This window comes from Pleurodeles waltl, chromosome 3_1, assembly GCF_031143425.1.
Source record: "Pleurodeles waltl isolate 20211129_DDA chromosome 3_1, aPleWal1.hap1.20221129, whole genome shotgun sequence".
NCBI lineage: Eukaryota > Metazoa > Chordata > Amphibia > Caudata > Salamandridae > Pleurodeles > Pleurodeles waltl.
Genome location: NC_090440.1, coordinates 1,856,564,068 through 1,856,580,753, shown reverse-complemented (window position 1 = coordinate 1,856,580,753; position 16,686 = coordinate 1,856,564,068).

Below are 16,686 nucleotides of genomic sequence, written 5' to 3'. Positions count from 1 at the left end.
TCAAGATATGCTTCTGAACTAGGATCTGAGCTGAGATCTATAGTTGTGTTCTGCTTTCCTCTTTGGTGCTGTACATTCACTATCTCGTTATCGTCTCAAATTTAATACCAGAGGTGTAAAATAGTCCTTATTCATAGTCTATCTGGTAACTGTTGTATATATGACCTTGCCATGCTTCTTTGGTCTGTCCTCCATTCCTTTCATAATTTTGTTTTCACATAACTTTTATTCTCATCTTGTTCTATTCTCGTCTCAACTCCAGCAAAAATGTTCTCTCTGATTATTATGACATATTTGATCAGTATTTTCTTCATCTTGGTAGAGGTTTACATGCTATTATTTTTGCACTGCTGCAGCATTTCAGGATGCAGATCTTCACAGCTTGGGCTGATTCTCATGCTCAGTATACTTGGTATTCATCCCATATACACATATCACTGTAACAAAGCACAAATGTATCATTTTGATTCTTCTACATTAGATAATTCCTCAATTCTCTATAATGTATTAAGGACATTTTGCTGTGTTTTGAGTAACTCCTGTGTAACTCCTGTGTGTTTCCTTAGCTGACAGAGCCCCTGGAATTAGGGACATCACAAACTGTATAAATGGTGCCTACTCTCTTACATGAAATGTTTCGGGTGTCATCACAAAAATACTTGCTATATGTCAAGTTCTACAAGCTCCCAAATGCACTTGGTTATCTATTAAGGAGGTTTTCAAACATGCTATTGATGCTATGTTTGCAAGCAGGCAATCAGTACAAAACTATAAGCAGTTCGTTTTTTTAGACAGCCTTGAATAATAAAGCTTATGTATAATTTAAAAATTGATTTTGTGATCTAAACTCTTCATTGCCCATGTCAGAATGTAAATGGACAGTAAAATTCTATCAGTACCCTAAAGGTTATTACAGTATTTAAGAGCAATCAGGGATTTTAATGCAACCTATCCCGGACAGGCTTAGCAGAGTCTCTGCAGTTGTAAAATTACCACTTAGGAAATTAAACTCTCAGTTTCTGAATATCCAAAAAATAGTAAATCTAAGGAATCAAGTGCCAGATGCATCAAAAAAACGATTTGCGTTTCTTAAATAGTGAATTTTTTAAAGAAATCGCTATTTAAGAAATGCAAAATGGTATGTTTGATGATAGCAATTTCTTAAAATTCACGAATGCTATTACCGAATCGCAAATAGAGAATCCGACCACAATCGTACCTATGGGCCTGTTGCAAATGTTTTTGCATTTCCCAAACTGCGAATTCCAGTTAGGAATTCGCAAATTAGGAAATGCAAATCCCAGGGTGCTGGGGGCCTAAAGCACCCTCTGCTGCACCCCAAAAATATTTTTATGGACATGTGAAGAACACACATGCCTAAGGGGCATTTGTGCGCTACATGTCAAATTTTAAAAATGCATTTACAATGCATTTTAAAAATTTACACATGGTTACCACCAAACTTTAATTTGTGGTAATTGCATTTCCTAACTGCCCAATTTGCATTTAGGAAATGCTTGATACATATGCTTTGGAAATCGCAAACAGGAATTCTCTATTTGCGATTCTCAATTTAGAGAATCGCAATTTGCGATTCTCTAAATGGGGTTGCAATTTAGGGAATCGCTATTTTAGCGATTCCTTAAAATTGCACTGCGAATGCCTTACATACATTTTGAAAGGCATTTTTGCAATCGCAAACGGACACATTTTGCAATTTGCACCGTTTGCAAATGCAAAAAAGCTTGATACGTATGGCCCCAAGTCTTTTGCGCCAGTTGACAGAAAGCCCCAGATATGACTCCCTTTTCTTCATTACGATCTCCTCATAACCCAGCTCTGTGTCACCATGGGAGTCAACACAGTTTCATGCCTCTTAGGGCCAGATGTAGCAAGCATTTTGCATGGTGCAAACTGCGAAAATCGCAGTTTGCGCCATGCAAAATGCCGATTGCGATGCTCATTCACAATTTGCGAGTCGGTACCGACTCGCATATTATGAATGCGACTCGCAAATAGGAAGGGGTACCCCCTTCCTATTTGCGACTCGCATCGCTATGCTAAATTGCTTTGTGACCGCGAATGAGGTCGCAAAGCAATTCACAGTTACCACCACTGTCACACTGGTGGTAACCCATTCGCAAAAGGGAAGGGGTCCCCAGGGGACCCCTTCCCCTTTGTGAATGTTGCCCAAAATGTTTTTTCAGAGCAGGCAGTGGTCCAATGGACCACTGCCTACTCTGAAAAAACGAAACCAAATGGTTTCATTGTTTTTTTATTTTGCAACTAGTTTTCCTTTAAGGAAAACGGGCTGCAAAATAAAAATAAAAAACAGCTTTATTTAAAAAGCAGTCACAGACATGGAGATCTGCTGTCTTCAGCAGGCCACCATCCCTGTGAGTGCGTGGACTCGCCATGGGTCGCAAACCCATAGCGAATCGCAGACGGTATCTGACACACCGTTCTGCATCCGAGTTTGCAAATCGGAAATTGCGAGTCGCACCAACTCGCAATTTCCGATTCGCAAAATCGGAACTTCCTACATCTGGCCCCTAGTGCTCTTATAGCAGAACTAGGAAATAAAATATCGAGTCAAGTCATTGAAACGTGACTAGATCTTTTAGCAACCTCATAGTATGCCAGGGGATAACCTATTAAGTCAGACATTATTTCATGCCAATTATAAAGTTCCTAAGAAAAGTGTCTGAGGCAGAATGCTGCGACTGAGTCCCTTTTTTATATATGAAGGTGATTCCTAATCTATTTGACCTCAATAAATTTCCACACTGCCTAAACTCAATGCTTACTCACAACAGGAAAGTAAAATCCCGTTAATACATAAATTTTTTCTTTAGTGCACAAAATGAGGGTATTGAATGCACTCCCACCTGCTTTTCAGCAGGTTACAAAGTATACTGTTAGTAACAGTTTTGTGTTATTTCCAGAACTGAGTGAGCCAGTGGCGGCCGGTGATCTTAGATTGTGGTGGGGTGTAACACCTGCATATACTTTCAACAAGTTAGCTACACTGTCTCAAGTGGAGTTCAGATGAATCAGCCCACCAATATGTTATTCTTTTTTTAGAAAGTGTAGCCAAACAGCGCATTACGCAGTACATTTGCCTCGTAGAAAACAAGTTATTACTTTCATGAAGGGTCAGCAAACACCTATTATTTTCATGGAGGGTCAGCAAGCACTGGCCATCCCAGAACGTACTGACGGCTTGTGTGTCCCAAACAACGTTCAACAATTACTATAGCATCACTGTAGAATTCTACATTTAATTTCCTTCCATCCTTTTTTCACTATGCCCTTTCCAAGTAAATTTTCAATCACGTGTTACAACTGAGAATCTGCTGGCATGGGGCAGAGTGTAAAATATTTTAAAAATGCACAAATCTTGAAATCTTAAACGGTACTGCAGATCTAGATAGATGTTACAACTGTGGCCACTGGCGGAGGCAGCAAAAACGGCCTTCCTCGCGACAGGTTGCCAACCGCAGTCCACCATTGAAGATCCGCAGCAGTGTCTCTGGAGATCCTGATCGAATCCTCGAGATCTCCTTTGTGTTGAAACCAGTGTCTGCGGACGCACCACTGGAGAGCCCTCATGTGCCAGTGTGCATGAGTGACCAGCAGAATGCAAGAAGCGAACAGACCGAGCAGACGAAGGACCTTGAGGACTGGAACTACCTCTCCATTTCGAAACATTGGAATCAACGCCTGAATGTCCTGAACCCTCTGGGGCGGAGGAAAGGCCTGATTCAATGCTGTGTCCAGTACTGCCTCTATGAACAGGAGGCATTGAGAGGGCTCCAGGTGAGATATTGGCACATTGACTGAGAAACCCAGGTCGAACAACAACTGAGTTGTGGACTGCAGGTGACGCTGCAAGAGCACCGGAGACTTGGCTTTGATCAACCAATCGTCCAGATAAGGAAATACCGCTATCCCCCTTCTTCTGAGCTCTGCTGCAACCACCCCCATCACCTTTGTGAAGACTCGAGGTGCCGAAGTAAGACCAAACGGGAGGACCACAAACTGATAGTGCTGCGACCCCACCACAAAACGGAAATACTTCCTGTGCGACTTGAGGATCAGAATATGGAAGTACGCATCCTGAAAATCTACAGACACCATCCAATCTCCTTCTTTCAACGCCAAAAGAACCTGTGACAGGGTCAGCATCTTGAACTTTTCCTGCTTGAGGAACCAATTCAAAATCATCAGGTCTAAGATTGGACGTAGCCAACTATCCTTTTTGGGGATCAGGAAGTACCTTGAGTAGCAGCCCTGACCCCTCTCCTGCTCTGGAACCAACTCCACTGCGCCTTTCGACAAAAGGGACATCACCTCCTATTACAATAACAGAAGATGGTCGTCCGAACAGAAGGAGGGACGGGGAGGGAAGGGAGAAGGGAATTCCCGAAAGGGAAGAGCATACCCCTTCTTCATGATGTTGATGACCCAGGAGTTGGATGTTATGGACTCCCACATGGGAAGAAAGCGGGCAAGTCTCCCCCCTACCGGAGCCATGTGAGCAGGGAGTGGTGGAGGACTAAGGCTGCTTTCCCTGCTGCACCCCTCCTGAGGAAGAGGAAGAGGCAGAGTGCTGCTGGGTGGCCCCTCTTGTTCGTATTCTACCCCTGCCCCTGAAGGATCTGTAAGGTAGGGTTCCTGCAGGTTGCTGCCCTGCCGCATGGAGCCTGCCACGAAAGGAGGTGCCACGACCAAAAGCTCTAAATTTTGTAAAAGATCTAAAAGTAGAGGAAGTGGCTGCCTGAAGTCCCAACGACCTCGCCGTGGCTCTACTCTCTTCAAAGCGTTCAAGAGCAGAATCGGCTTTTGCTCCAAAGAGTTTATCTCCGTCAAATGGCAGGTCCAGGAGAGTAGTCTGTACATCCGGGGAGAAACCTGATGAACGCAGCCAAGCCTGCCGCCTCGTCACTATGGACGTGCCCATAGCTCTTGCCACTGAATCTGAGGTGTCCAGCCCAGATTGAATCACCTTGGTCGCCACCGCCTGAGCGTCCAACAATAGGTGCAATACCTCCTGTGGCAAATCAGGGTGACCCTTAGACTCCTCCATAAGGGCATGTATATAACACCCCAAAATGCAGGTCGCATTGGTCGACTTTAAGGCCATGCTGCAAGACGAAAAGGCAATTTTTGCTGCCTGGTCCATTTTCTTAAACTCCCTGTCCGCAGGGGCCCCGGGGAACGAACCAGGAGCTGAACGGGAGGAGCACAACACCTGAACAACCAAACCCTCTGGAGTTGATGGCTGCCGAAGTCAGTGGCTTCTTCCAGATATCTTTAGTAGGGTCCAAAAGAGCCTCATTGAAAGGCAAGAGAGGCTCCGCCACTGCCGACGCTGGATGGAGCACTTCGGTCAGAAGGTTTGTTTTCACCTCTGCAGCAGGAAGAGGAAGGTCTAAAAAGTCTGCAGCCTTCCTTACTACAGCATGAAATGACGCAGCCTCCTCCGTATACTCCCCTGGGGAAGCCAGATCCCATTCAGGTGAAGTGTCCAGGCCCGTTGCTGTGTCCAAGCCTTGTAGGTCTCCCGAAGGCTCCATGATCTCACCTTCCTCCAAAGTTGTCTGCTATACTCCTCTTCCTCCAGAAGCCGTAAAGCCAATCTTCTGGATCGGAGTCTGGATTTGAGCCCCGGCATCGATAAGGCATCGGCCGATGCCGAAGATCATCGTCGGCGCTGCTCCTCTGATCCATCTGACGCCGGACCCTCTGGCTCCACAGGCAACTTCACAGTAAACTGGATCCGTGGTGAATCCATCGGCGCCGGGACAGCCGACGACGTTGGCGTCACAGGCCTTCTGGGTGACGCCAAGGGCATCGGCGCCGAAGCTGCTCCAGAAGGAAGAAAGGGCATAAAGGGTGTCAGCTTGTAAGGAGCCGAGCACCCAAGTTAAAGGCCAAAGGACCTGACGGACCCACATGCCCTCCACCAGGCGCCATGGTGGCAAAGATGTTAAACATTGCATTTAAAAATGCAGCGGGATCCGTACCCGGCGCCGGGAAAGCCGGATAAGTCTGTGGAACCGGCGCCTGATGAGGCTCGACTTCAAACACCGACAGAGGAGACGTCGGAGAAGCCAGAGTCGTCGGAGGTGAAGGCGTGACAGTCGGACTAATCTCCCACGTCGGCCGGCGCGGAGCTGGCGGAGATCTGGATCGTGATCGGTCCGTGCTCGATCGGCGCCGTGATTCGTGACGACGCAGAGTGTCCCCATGACATCGATGAGTCTTTGAAGATCGCTAAGAAGACTCTCTGCGATGACGCCTCTCCTTCCTCTTCTTTGAAAGGGCCAGAAATACCTTTGCCTCTCGCTCTTTAAGGGCCTTAGGATTCATGCGTTGGCATGAGCTGCATGACTCGACCTCCTGGTCGGAACTAATGCACCATAAACAATTTTCATGGGGGTCCGTGACCGACATCCGACCCCCACACTGGTTTAAAACCAGATTTTCTCAGCTGAGACATAGTAACACTGAAGTGGAACTGTAGCTCCGTGTTAGCCTTGAAGAAAAACCGTTACTCAAAGGCACGGAAAAAAGGGAACTGACGTCTGCACGTCGACGAGGGCTTCTTATTGCCTGGATGACGTCATACGGCATCGCGTGGAGTCGGGAAATTGTGATGTCATCGTCGACATGCATGTTGGAAAATGGGTTATTGGTAAGGGCAGGTAGGTACCTACACTTAGCAATAGGCCACTAACCTCCACTAAAGTCCAGTTAGGTCTCAGTAAATTAAACCCAGCTCAACCCTTGGCAGCTTGGCAACGAGCGTCAAGGCTTAACTTAGGAGATAGAGTGTAAAGCATTCAAATATCACAAAACAGTAATTAAATAAAACACAGAAAACAGTTTAAAAATCCAAAACCAATTTATAAAAATAGATTATATTTTTATCTTTAAAATGACACCTAAACGAATAAATTCGGATAAGGGGAACCAGAGATATGAATTTTTAAAGAATTATAATTTTTTTAGCGTCTAGAAACAAAAAGCGCCAATCGTGTCATCTGGTTGCACCTCGACCGGAGCAAAGTAAAAGTTTCAGGCCGACCGCGATGGAGCCCTGCTCGGCTACAGGCCGCGGGAGGCCTCGGCTAAAATGTTACCTTCACACTTAGGGGGTCATTCTGACCCCGGCCGGCGGCGGAAGCCGGCGGACTGGCTGGAACCGCCAGAATACCGCTGCGCGGTCAGAAGACCGCCGCGGGTATTCTGGGTTTCCCGCTGGGCTGGCGGGCGACCGCCAGAAGGCCGCCCGCCAGCCCAGCGGGAAACACCCTTCCATGAGGATGCGGCTCCGAATGGAGCCGGCGGAGTGGAAGGGGTGCGACGGGTGCAGTTGCACCCGTCGCGATTTTCAGTGTCTGCATGGCAGACACTGAAAATCTTGGTGGGGCCCTGTTACGGGGGCCCCTGCAGTGCCCATGCCATTGGCATGGGCACTGCAGGGGCCCCCAGGGGCCCCACGACACCCCATACCGCCATCCTGTTCCTGGCGGCCAAAACCGCCAGGAACAGGATGGCGGTATGGGGGTCGGAATCCCCATGGCGGTGCAGCAAGCTGCGCCGCCATGGAGGATTCCCCAGGGCAGCGGTACACCGCCGGTTTTCCGTTTCTGACCGCGGCTGTACCGCCGCGGTCAGAATGCCCAAGGGAGCACCGCCAGCCTGTTGGCGGTGCTCCCGCGGTCGTTGTCAGAATGACCCCCTTAGTCTTTTTTTCGAAGATTTTCTTCAGCGGGACGAACCTGCCAGTCCAATCCGACCTCCTGGAGCCCTTCTCCGGATATGCGATGCTGGAATCCTCGGTGGAGATTTTTACCTTCGGACTTAGTCGTTTTTTCGAGGTGAAAATCCTTCGACCGGGGTAAACCTGGATCTTGATCCGACGTCCATGGAGCCCTTCTCGGATACGCTGGCTGGGAGGTCCTGGTCAACTTTTTACCTTTGGACTTAGTCTCTTTTTCGGAGATTTTCTTTACCGGGACGAACCAGCAAATCAGGCCGGGTGGCGGTTGAGGCAAGCCGGCTAGAGTTGCCGCAGCGGGTTGGTCCCTCTATGGAGCTTTTTTACAAAAGTTGTCCAAACTTCTCCAAACTTCTGGGGCTTCTCCCAGATGTCCTTTTAAGGTTCTTTTGGGGTCCACAACTCACCCCAAGGGTCCAGAAGTTCTGAGATGGTCCTTGGGGGGTGCAGACTACAACTCCCAGAATGCACCTGGCACAACCTCCTTTTTGACCACTGGACAGTGGTCAGCTGGTCGCTTTCTTCAGGAGTTGGTACAGGGGACTCTGGATAGCAATTTTTCACCTGTAGCAAACAGGGACTCCCTCCTTAAACCAGTTGAAGCCAGGCAAAGTCCTTCTTGTGGTGAAGCCCAAGTGTGCAGCTGGTGCAGTCCTTCTGAGTGCAGGTTCCAGGTGCAGGCCAGGGGTGCAGCAGGGCAGTCCTTCTTCTTCTGTTGTTCTTCCTTGTTGGATGTGGTAGGGAACTGAGGTGTGGGTGCAGGTCTGCCAGTTTTATCCTTGCTCCTGGGTGAAAAGCTGGGGGGCCCTGGTTCTCCAATCAGGTGCAGAGTCCTTCCCCCTGTGATGACCACTTCCTGGGAAGTGTGGCAAAAATCAATCCCAGGAGGCAACATTCTCCAAAAATCCATCATGGCTGAATCTGATTTTTGGAGGTTACATCTGGCTGAGCCCACCCACTGGTGTGGCTAAAAATCATAAACACACCCCTCTCCTGCCCTCTCCTAATCTAATCAAGGGGGCACCTAGTTGTCTGGGGTTGCAGGATGTGGGGGTGTTGCTGGTTGCTCCAAATGTCCTTCTCTGCCTTTGAAGACCAGTTTGGCAGCCCTCCCCCTTCCTGTCTCACCATCTGCTGAGGCGAGATTCCTTCCCACAGGCACATTCCTTTGTGTGAAACCAGGCCACTTCACACCTCATCAAGGCAGCTTGGCCAAGCTGCTGAGGCTGGCCAATCAGAGCACAGCAGCAAAAACATTGCAGGGCTGAAATTGGCAACTTTTTCAGATAAAGTTTAAAACTCTTTACCTGAACAAGTTATATTAAATCCCACAACTGGAAGTTGTGGAATTTATTACAACAATTAATTTGATACCAAACTCTTGGTAGGCATCATTTAAGGAGACTTTAAAAATTAAAATAAAGTCTCCCCATTCTAGCCTATGAAGGCCATTTACTACAATGAGGGAAAAACAAATTTGGCTATTTTTACCTCACCAGGGCTTATAAAACTCTTTTTATAAAGTCCCTGCTTATAGTTACATGGCACCCAGCCCTAGGGGCACATAGGGCACATAGGGCACACCTTAGGGGTGACTTATATGTGAAAACAAGGTAGTTTAAGACTTTGGAACTATTTTTAATTCCAAAGTCGAATTTGCATATAACTTTAATTTAAAAGCAGCCAGCAAGGCAGGCCTGCATTTAAAATGACACTGGGCACCTCAGCAGTGCACCTATAGGTGCACCACCTATGCTGTGGTCCCTAAACCTACATGCCCTACCATATACTAGGGACTTATAGGTAGGTTAACTTAGCCAATTATAATTAGCCTAATTTGCATATCCATTTTACACAGAGCACAGGTCCTGGGACTGGTTAGCAGTACCCAGGGCACCATCAGAGTCAGGAAAACACCAGCAAAAAGTGGAAAATGGGGGCAAAAAGTTAGGGGGCCTCTGCAATCAGCCCTGTTTTCTCACAATGCAGAGCTAGAAGAAAATTTCCGTCGAAGCTGGCGCATGGGGGGGAAATTCTTTAGGTGAGGAATCCACAGGTAGATGTATCCATCAGAAAACAGTAGTGGTTACCACTCAGACATCAATTTATTTAGTTGAAAATATAGTCATGTATCTTTAAATACCAGTTTATCAGGTTATGAAAACACACACTTTTGTATGAAACACTTTTTTATTATGGAACAATACACCCAGTTCTCCTAAGTTAACATTTTTATGAAAAAAACACAAATAAATGAAGTGAAACATCTTATTTTTTTAAAGGCGATACATATTTTATGGCCAAACTGTAATTTATTTACTATTCCTATCACATACATGGATGCATTACTGACACACATCGATAGATTATAGTCATGCTCTTGCAACACCTTCTCATTCATGTCACAGATAACCCCTATACTCTAATATCTACTGTCAGTAATTTCCTACCATCTGGCGGTCGACAAGGGTGTACTACTGTTAACCCCTTCGTAGCCAGGCCTTTTCCCCTGAGTGCTGAGCCTTTTTTGGGCTATTTGGGGCAGTTTGTGCTTAGGCCCTCATAACGTTTTGTCCACATAAGCTACCCAGGCCAATTTTGTGTCCTTTTTTCCAACATCCTAGGGAAACTAGAGGCATCCAGACTTTGTGTGTTCCCTTGAACGAGACCAAGAAATTATCCAAAATACAGCAAAAATGTTGTTTTTTTAAAAAAAAAGATGGGAAAAAAGGGCTGCAGAAAAAGGCTTGTGTTTTTTTCTATGAAAATGACATCAAGAAAGGGTTTGCGGTGCTAAAATCACCAGAAAACCACATATTACAACACAATTCTGGCATTTTACTGTGACATACCGCATTTTTACTATTCTTTTGTGCTTTCAGCCTCCTTCTAGTTAGTGGTAGAAATGGGTATGAAACCAATGCTGAATCCCGGAAAGCTAAACATTTCTGAAAAGTAGACAAAATTCTGAATTCAGCAAGGGGTCCTTTGTGTAGATCCTACAAGGGTTTCATGGAAAATAACAGCTGAAATAAAAACATATTGAAATTGAGGTGAAAAGAAAAGCCATTTTCCTTCACGTTTTACTCTGTAACTTTTTCCTGCGATGTCAGATTTTTTAAAGCAATATACCATTACATATGCTGGACATTTTGGTTGCAGGGATATATAGGGCTTGTAGGTTCATCGAGAACCCTAGGTACCCAGAGTTAATAAATGAGCTGCACCTTGCAATGGGTTTTCATTCTATACCGGGTATACAGTAATTAATTTGCTTAAATATAAAGAGTGAAAAATAGGTATCAAGAAAACCTTTGTACTTCCAAAATGGGCACAAGATAAGGTTTTCAGAAGCAGTGGTTCTTTGCACATCTCTGAACTCCGGGATTCCCTTACTAGCAGGTGAATTACAGGACATTTATCAAATAGACATCTTTTTTATATAATGTCTTACATTAGGAAGAAAATAATGTAGAGAAAGACAAGGGGCAATAACACTTATTATGCTATGCTGTGTTCCCCCAAGTCTCCCGATAAAAGTGGTACCTCACTTGCCTGGGTAGGCCTAACAAGCAAGTTACTTACCTTTATAACGCTTTTTCTGGTGGATACACTAGCTACCTCTGGATTCTTCACCTAATGAATTCTCCCCATGCGTAGTATTTAACGGAAACTTCTTTCCAGCTCTGCACGTGCTGATGTCAGTTTACGCCATTTTTGACGTGCCTTTGAGACAAACAGGTGAATATTGACATTCCATACACCTCATATCCATATTCAAGAAAACTTTTATCGAAAAGGTAAAAACCAATAATGGTAACAGTATCAACACATGTCCATAAACATTTTACACAATCATGAATGTATACCAATACATACAAATAGAACCACATATACACATGCATACATAAATGTATACCTTCATAATGCAGAAACAATCAACTATACATGTACACACCCAAGGAAATCTCTGTATGACCAGACAGACTACGGGGAGGCAAGAGGGACCGTGAGGAATCCACAGGTAGCTACTGTATCCACCAGAAAAAGCGTTACCGAAGGTAAGTAACTTGCTCTTCTGATGGATACAACTACCTTTGGATTTCTCACCTAATGAATAAAGTCCCAAAGCAGTACCGCCTCGGAGGTGGGAGTCTGACTGATCATACCAAGAAATCCCACAGCACAGACTGTGCAAAAAGGCCATCCCCTCTCACCTCTGAGTCCAAGCAATAGTGCTTTACGAAGGTGTGGAGGGACGCCCAAGTCGCGGCCTTACAAATTTCTACCACCGGAACACCTCTAGCCAGTGTCGATGTGGCTGACTTTGCCCTGGTGGAATTGGCTCTTATTCCTTCAGGAGGATCTTTCTTCGCCAATGAATAGCATATCTTAATACAAAGAACGACCCACCTGGATAGCGTTCGTTTGTGGACAGCCTTCCCCTTCCTCTTCCCCACATATCCGACAAAGAGTTGGTCGTCCAAGCGAAACTCTCATGTCCTGTCTATGTAAAAGCTGAGAGCTCTTCTTGGGTCCAGTCGATGGAGCCTCTCTTCCTCCTTAGATGGATGTGGAGGAGGATAGAATGTCGAGAGAGTAATCCCAAATGAAACGGGGTCACTACCTTGGGGAGGAAAGCTGCCCTGGTCCTCAGTACCACTTTGTCCTTATGAAAGGTTGTAAAAGGAGGGTGAACAGAAAGAGCTTGAAGCTCACTTACACGTCTAGCAGATGTGATGGCCTTAAGAAACACAGGGGGTCATTACAACATTGGCGGTAAAAGGTGCTTACCGCCGTGCAGAAGACCGCCAATATTCCGCCACAGCTATTATGACCCACATCTCGGAATCCGCCAAAATTCAGACACCCACACAACACCGCCACACCAAAGGTCAGTGATAAACTGGCAATAACAAAACCTCCACCTCCACGCCAACAAAAACACGCCCATGCTATTACGACCCACGAATCCACGCAGCGGTCTTTCAAACGCGGTATTCCATTGGCAGTACACACCGCCGCGCTCAAAATACACACACATCTCCAAAACCCCGCCACATTGTACAATTCCAAATACACACACCTGAGACACATACAAACACCATTCCCACACACCCAACACAATATAAAACACACACCCACATCACCCACAAACCCCTACGACCACAATTTCGAGACGAAGGCCAGAGAGACTGCACAGCCGAGACAACACCACCATACAGAGGCACACAATACCATCACCCAACCCACATCCACGCACAAAACACCACACACCACTACACATCACCACACACATCAACACTCACACCGCCCCACACATCACACACACCACCCCATGTCACGCCAAAGACACCCCCGCTTCTCCGAGGAGGAGCTCCGGGTCATGGTGGAGGAAATCATCTGGGTAGAGCCACAGCTATTTGGCTCACAGGTACAGCACACATCAATAGCCAGGAAGATGGAGCTATGGCGAAGAATCTTGGACAGGGTCAACGCAGTGGGACAGCACCCAAGAAATAGGGAGGACATCAGGAAGAGGTGGAACGACCTACGGGGGAAGGTGCGTTCAATGGTCTCTAGGCACAACATCGCGGTTCAGCGGACTGGCGGCGGACCCCCACCTCCTCCCCCACAACTAACAACATGGGAGGAGCAAGTCTTGACCATCATGCATTCTGAGGGCCTCGCAGGAGTCGGTGGAGGATGGGACACTGGTAAGTCAAATCTTAACTATCATATCCCCCATCCTACCTGCATGCTATCACACACCCCACCCTCACACCCTCCCCGATCACCCCAAATCCTCACTAATGTACTAATAACACAAACCACACATCCCAACACCAAGCCGTGCATGACAGAACTAAGCATGGACACCCAGCACTAAAGCATGCCCACTGCACACACTCATACAACCCCCTAAACCACCATCACACAAGCTCCCACACAGGAATGCTTGCACTGGGGTACACGCTCACCCACCCATTGCACACCATTACACACACACATGCAATAATCATGCTCTTATGCCCCTGCAGGAACCCGAAGGACCGTCACCACACCAGAGGGTCCAGACAACACCACTCCACCCCCAGAAGAGGCCCACAGTGACGATAGCAGCTCTGCCATACTGGATCCTGATGACCAGCCTGGACCATTGTGGGCCTCGGGACAGTCGGTTCCCCTTGCACAGGCACAGCCCAACACCGACCTTCCACCCTCTGGTAACACCAGCACAGCACCCACCCAGCGGGCCCAAACCTCCCTACCCAGGACAGGTCAATCAGCGGTGTGTCCACCACTACAGGGAACCCAGGATAACCCACCACCCCAACAACAACAGGGGCCTGGGGGCAGTGGTAGTGGGCACACGGTAAAGGGGACGGAGGCACAGGAACACAGGGGAACTTGGAGGGCTGCTGTGCGACAGGGGGCGGACAGGCCAAGGGAACCCACTCTCCACGTGGCCCTATCCTCCATCATGGGAGCATACCACCACTCCCAGGAGACGATGGCGACGGTCCTGGACAAGTTGCAGGAGACCCTGTGCCTGCAGGAGGAACAGTATTTGGGGTTCAGGGAGGAGCTCAGGACCATCAGCTCCGCCTTGGGCATCATCGTAGGGGTGCTGAAGGACATAGAGCAGACCTTGAGGGACACCGTGGCACTCCAAGGGGCCCCTGGCACTAGCCAGGACGATGAACTGCCCACCACCTCCGCTGGTGCTAGTGGACAGGACGCCCCGCCACAGGACCACCACACCAGCACCCCACCCCCTGCAGACGGACAACCACCATGCAAGCGGTCCCTGAGATCCAGGAACAGGACAGAGCAAGATGGCAAGACCCCCGCCAGGAAATGAGACCACCCTGTTTGTCCTCCCACTGTCCCACCTTGTTACCCTATCCATACTTAAACTGCCCCAGCTCCACTTCCTATGCCCAGATGGGCAGTGCACCTGTGAGACTAATAGACTGGACTCTGTCATGGACATTCCTCCACCATCACCCCTCACCATTTTACCACCCCCTCCAATAATTAGCACTTCAATAAACATCCTTGAAACACAAAACAATCTGTAGTCAGTCTGTGATTTAGTAAATACGTATTATCAATGACAGTTTCATAATGCGTTTCCTATTGTAAAGCTAACATACCTATGTCACACATCACAAGTCCTTGAAGGATGCAAGCAGATGATACGTTGGTAACCACACCTGTGAAACAGTAATCGAAAGGTACAACTCAGTTACCAAATAGTGGTTGAAATCGACAGACAGGGTAGAGGTAGACCTGTGAAAGTTAATGTAATGTTAAACATGAAAATGTTCTCACCTGTGTGTCACTGGAAATATTGCTGTATGACTGACTCCCTGTTGTCGTTGTCTTCTTCCTCAGCTTCCTCCTCATCACTGTCCACAGGCTCCACAGGCTCCACAGCTGCTACAACACCGTCATCTGGATCATCCTCCTGCAGAAAAGGCACCTGGCGTCGCAAAGCCAAATTATGAAGCATGGAGCAGGCGATGATGATCTGGCACACCCCATTTTGGTGAGTAGAATAGGGATCCACCTGTCATATGGAGGCACCTGAACCTGGTCTTCAGGAGGCCGAAGGTGCGTTCGGTCACCCTCCTAGTCCGCCCATGGGCCTCATTGTACTGTTCCTCTGCCCTGGTCCTGGGATTCCTCACTGGGGTCAATAGCCAGGAAAGGTTGGGGTAACCAGAGTCCCCCAGTAGCCATACACGGTGCCTCTGGAGTTGACACATAATATCAGGGATGCTGCTATTCCGCAGGATGTAGGCGTCATGCACAGAGCCAGGGAACATAGCATTTACCTGCGAGATGTACTGGTCTGCCAAACAGACCATCTGAACATTCATCGAATGATAACTCTTCCTGTTCCTGTACACCTGTTCACTGCTGTGGGGGGGGGACCAGAGCTACATAGGTCCCAACAATGGCACCTATGACGTTGGGGATATGTCCAAGGGCATAGAAGTCACCTTTATCTGTAGCCAAATCGCCCACCTCAGGGAAAGTAATGTACCTCCTTACCTGTTTCAGCAGGGCAGACAACACTCTGGACAGCACGTTGGAAAACATAGGCTGGGACATCCCTGATGCCATGGCCACTGTTGTCTGAAAAGACCCACTTGCAAGGAAATGGAGCACTGACAGCACCTGCATGTCAGGGGGGATTCCAGTCAGATGGCGGATTGGTGACATCATGTCTGGCTCCAACTGGGTTCATAGTTCCTGGATTGTGGCACGGTCAAACCGGTAGGTGACGATGACATGTCGCTCTTCCATTGTCAACAGGTCCACCAGCGGTGGGTGCATCGGAGGATTCCGCCATCTTCTCACATGTCCCAGCTGACGGTGCCTACGAGGGGCAACAGCAACAAATCAGTCATTATTCCTCCAGGTATGTACCCACAGTCACACACAAGACTACACCACTCACAAATCCCTTCCTGTATGTGTGTTGAGTGTAGGCCTAGCTATGTGTGACGCAGAGGGAAATCAAGCCATGTGGGCCCCTGAAATGGCGGCTACCTGACCTCTAAACTGGGACAATGGGATTGTGGGGTAACTGCGCTGGCGTTGCACACCGTCGCTGAAGGCGGTCGTAGACCGTGGCGCAATGCTGCATTGGTTTACATAGGAGCCAATAAACAGGTGCGCCAGCGGTGATGATGCGCACCGCCGCGGATGTGACCGCCATTTTCTATCTGTTCAATCACTAGATACCTGACCTTCGACAGGAAAGGACCTACACTGCAAGTGCTGCTGTGACCTTGGTCTGGAAGCGACGATGGCTGCTGCGTCTGGGGAAAGGGCCCCTGCCTTCACTGCACAGGAGTTGGAGAAACTGGTAGACGGGGTCC